Below are 4,496 nucleotides of genomic sequence, written 5' to 3' on the forward strand. Positions count from 1 at the left end.
CGTGAGAGGCTGCTACACCAGCTCCATTTACTAGCATGTATTTAATTTCCCTCTTCCTTGCTTAAACCTATGGGTTTGTTTCCATTTTCTTTTTTCAAGCTCAACTATTTTTCCTTATGCTGTTTTATCTAGCACGTGGGAGAACTGGTGTCAGTGTAGTCCAATAGATTGTTGGAGGGCCTCTGTGTTACCTGCTGTGGTTATACCCATGTCCTCCTTTACATGGAACACTCTGTCGTCAAACCAACCAGACTGCAGGGCAACCTTGCTCATCTTTCATACTCAGCCAAGCATCCCCTTCTCTATTGAACTTTTAAAAACCTTTCTCCAGATTAGAATTAGTCTCTTCCTCACTGGTACTTCCCCACACTGTTTAGTTTTAAACCATAAGACCCGTGACACTAGTGTGCTTACATTGTGTTCATGAGTCCTTTTTCCTTCCTGAAGATTATATTTTATCTTTGCGTCCTTAGGGTCCTGCACTTTGCAGGGTCCATAACAGGCATTTAATACAAGCCAAATAATGAATGAATGAGTGAATACATAAAATGGGTGGATAATAAGAAATACCATAACAGTAGGAATAATAGAATTTCACAGTTCCCCTGGGTCAGGCATGGTGGTATGCACCTGTAGTCCTTGCCACCCAGTAGGCTGAGGCAGGAGAATCACATGCACCCAGGAGTGCCAGCCTGGAATAAAGTGTGATTACGCCACTGCACTGTAGCCTGACAACAGAGTAAGACCCGAAAAAAGAGAAAAGTTCCTCTCTCTCTGTCTTTATGCCGTGTTTCTAGGCCACATCTATAAATAAATTAAAGTCAAATTTAAACAAATATCCTGATAAGAAGTGAAATGTAAGATGTTTATTGAAACTAGCAGCAATCACATCTTGTGCCCCCCATGTGCCAGGCACATTAAATTCACACATCTACTTTTTACAGCAACCTTTTGATGTAGATGCTATGAATATTCTTTTTACACATGAGGGAATTGAGTCACCGAAAGGTTGAATAACTTGACCAAACTCAAAACTGGTCGAGCTAGGATTTGAGCTCAGGTAGTTTGGCTCTAGAGTCTGTATTTTTAACCATAATATTAGATAACCTATCAATACTAATGAAGAAGACAGATGGAAGTTTCTGGGTCCATTTTTTTAAAGCAATTATTTGTGAGTTTAAAGTAAAACATTATTTTCTAATGAATACTCAGGTTCTTCTTAGAACCCTGCCATGTGGGAAGATAAGTCTCACTCAGTAAAATACCTCTAAATTTAACTGATAGGTCTAAAAATCCTTCCAGAATTGAATCTAGATCTCAGATGTTGTTATTTAAACACCTTTCTTTCTGTTTTCCTTCCTTATTCACAGAAAAACAAACAAACAAACAAAAAAAAAAACAAATACAGCCACCTCCTTCTGGTCTTCCTAGAAATATAAGTTGAAGCTTTATTAGAAATCATTTGGTATATACCCCTTTTCCTTAAAATCTGGAAAGCACCACCAATATTTTGAATTTATTTTATTTTATTTTAATTTTATTTTTGGGATGTAATCTCACTCTGTCACCCAGGCTGGAGTGCAGTGGCATGATTTTGGCTCACTGCAACCTCCACCTCTCAGGTTCAAGCAATTCTCTCACCTCAGCCTCCCAAGTAGCTGGGACTACAGGCACCCGCCACCATGCCCAGCTAATTTTTGTATTTTTAGTAGAGGCAAGGTTTCACCATGTTGGTCAGGGCAGTCTTGAACTCCTGACCTCAAGTGCTCTGCCTGCCTGGGTCTCCCTAAGTGCTGGGATTGCAGGCGTGAGCCACTGGGCCAGGCCATTTTGGATATACTGATACAAAGTCACCCTGCTCATTCATTCTCCTTATCACCAACCAAGAAGTAAGAATCAAGACATAATGGATGGAACAAAACAACAGGCTCCATCTGTCCAGTTGTTTTGACTGTCATACCTTCTGCGGGTGGTAACCACAATGCTTATACTTGTGGATGCAGAGGCCCAGTGATTTCCTGCATTGCAAATATGATCTCATCTCTTATCAAAGCTCCTGTATTGGAATTTTGTGGGGAAGTGATAATCTTCCCTGAATGTAAGAGTGGGCGAAAGAATCTCAAACCACAAGACTCATTGACCATGAGCAAAATGGGAATGTGTTTTTGGAGCAGCAGAAGCTTTTTACTTAGGATTATTAAAGAATATGCTAAAGAAAGATAAGCAACTTGAACGGTTACTAAATATACCAAGCATGCATGGGGCTGAGATATGTGGGGTTATGTGCAGCTGAACAAACAAAATGACTATTTCTGTAGGGACCCTGAGTGTGTGGCGCTTTGGGTTTGATGACGCATCTTACTATTTAAGGAAAGCTGGAGATTTATCCTATCTGAGGTCCAGAATAGATTTTTTTCTTCAAGAGAAAATTAGTTTTTTAATGTTTGAATGGACTTTGAGTAAAATGTATCTGTCATGAAAATATCCAATAATTTACCATGCCACCAAGACGGCACAGCCTAAGAGCCATGCTGAGATCAGAAGAAAATTGATATAATTGTTAGAGTACAAAGGGCTTCATTTTTTCTTTTCCTTTTTGGCAATAAACTGACTCCATTACAGTGTTAGTGAGTTTCAGAAAACAGATGGTTATTGACATGAGATTACTTGTGAAGCATAGTGTAGATCATTCAGGTGAAAAAGATTTTTTTTTCTTTTTAAGCCCAAAGTACTATATTTAGATCAATATTTAAACACATGGTAGAACTTATTAAAAGTAGTAAAACTGAAATGTTTGTCATTTAATGAATGATTGGCAACCCTGCTTAAGGTATCTTAGCCACGCAGGTATTTAAAAGGAAATTAGGCTCTCTGCTCCTCTGGTTTGACAGCCATATTTTCTCGTGCAGTGTCAGCCATGACCCTGAGACACCATGGTGGAAGTGCAGGTCAGACTAAATGGATTTGGCCATATTGAGTGCCTGGTCACCAAGGCTGCTTTTAACTTTGGGAAGTAGTTATTGTTGTCATCAACGACCCTTTCATTGACCTCAACTACGTGCTCTGCATATTCCAGTATGATTCCATGGCATTGTCAAGGCTGAGAATGGGAAACTTGTCATCAGTGGAAATCTTATCACCATGTTCCTGGAGGAAGATCCCACCAAAAGCAAATGGGGTGATACCAGTGCTCATTATATTGTGGAGCCCACTGGCATCTTACTCCCACTGCCATGGAGAAGGCTGGGGCGTACTGAGAGTGGGGAGTCTAAATGGTCATCATCCCTGCCCTCTCTGTTGATGACCCCATGTTCATGATGGGGGTGAACCATGAGAAGTTCAAAAACAGCCTCAAGATCATCAGCAATGCCTCCTGTACCACCAGCTTCTTCGCCCCCCTAGCCAAGGTCATCCATGCCAACTTTGGCATCATGGAGGGACTCATGACCACAGTCCATGCCATCACTGTCACCTACAAGACCAGGGAATGGTCCCTCTGGGAAACAGTGGTGTGACAGCCATGGGACTCTCCAGAACATCATCTGTGCATCTACTGGTGCTGCATCTACCAAGGTGAACAGGAAGCTCACTGGCATGTCCTTCTGTGTCCCCACCACCAATGTGTCGATCATGGACCTGACCTTCTATCTGGAGAAACCTGCCAAATATGACATCAAGAAGGTGGTGATGCAAGCATTGGAGGGCCCCTTCAAGGGCATCTTGGGCTATACTGAGCACCAGGGTCTCTCCTCCAACTTTAACAGTGACACTTATTCTTCCACTTTCCATGCTGGATCAGCATTGTGCCCAAGAACCACTTTGTCAAGCTCATATCCTGATATGACAATGAATATGGCTACAACAATAGGGTGGTAGGCCTCAAAGGAGTAAGGCACCCAGACTGCCAGCCCCAGCGAGGGCACGAGAGGGAAAAGAGAGGCCCTCAGCTGCTGGGGAGTCCATGCCACACTCAGTCCCCCACCACAGTGAGAATCTCCTCTCCTCACTGGTTCCATGGCAAACACCCTGAAGTGGGAGGGGTCTAGGGAGCCCCACCTTGTGTACCATCAATAAAGTCTCCTGTATGCAAAAAAAAAAAAAAAGAAATACTGAAAGATAGCATTTAATAAAGAGTTAAGATGGTTTGTGCTCATATGTGAATCAGTATCAGGCAGTGGATTTATCATTTTGGAAATTAAGTTCCTTTGTAAAAAATATGAGTTGTTTGTGAGTTACTGGCACTTTCTTATAAAGCTTTTCTCAGATAACTGGGAAGCCCCTTTCAATTTTGTTGTGTTCTGTGGACAGCTTTCCACCCCAAAGACTGGAAAATCTCTTTTCTAACCACGGGAGAAAAACTGAAGCAGAAATAGCAAGAAATACAGGTACTTTGACAAAAGGATTTTCTCACCCCAGTGCTTTCTTACTGCCTGAAATTCTAGTAGTTACAATTCTTCAAGAGTCAGATACTTGTCACAATGTGATATGGCTTGGAT

The 4,496-nt window shown here is 41.7% G+C and overlaps 1 pseudogene; it reads left to right on the forward strand.

The window, feature by feature from the left end:
* The first annotated feature begins 2,933 nt into the window (after nt 1-2,933).
* On the forward strand, nt 2,934-4,046 carry LOC105472952 (glyceraldehyde-3-phosphate dehydrogenase pseudogene; annotated as a pseudogene).
* Nucleotides 4,047-4,496: the final 450 nt, after the last annotated feature.

The sequence above is a fragment of the Macaca nemestrina genome, chromosome 4, assembly GCF_043159975.1.
Source record: "Macaca nemestrina isolate mMacNem1 chromosome 4, mMacNem.hap1, whole genome shotgun sequence".
Taxonomy (NCBI): domain Eukaryota; kingdom Metazoa; phylum Chordata; class Mammalia; order Primates; family Cercopithecidae; genus Macaca; species Macaca nemestrina.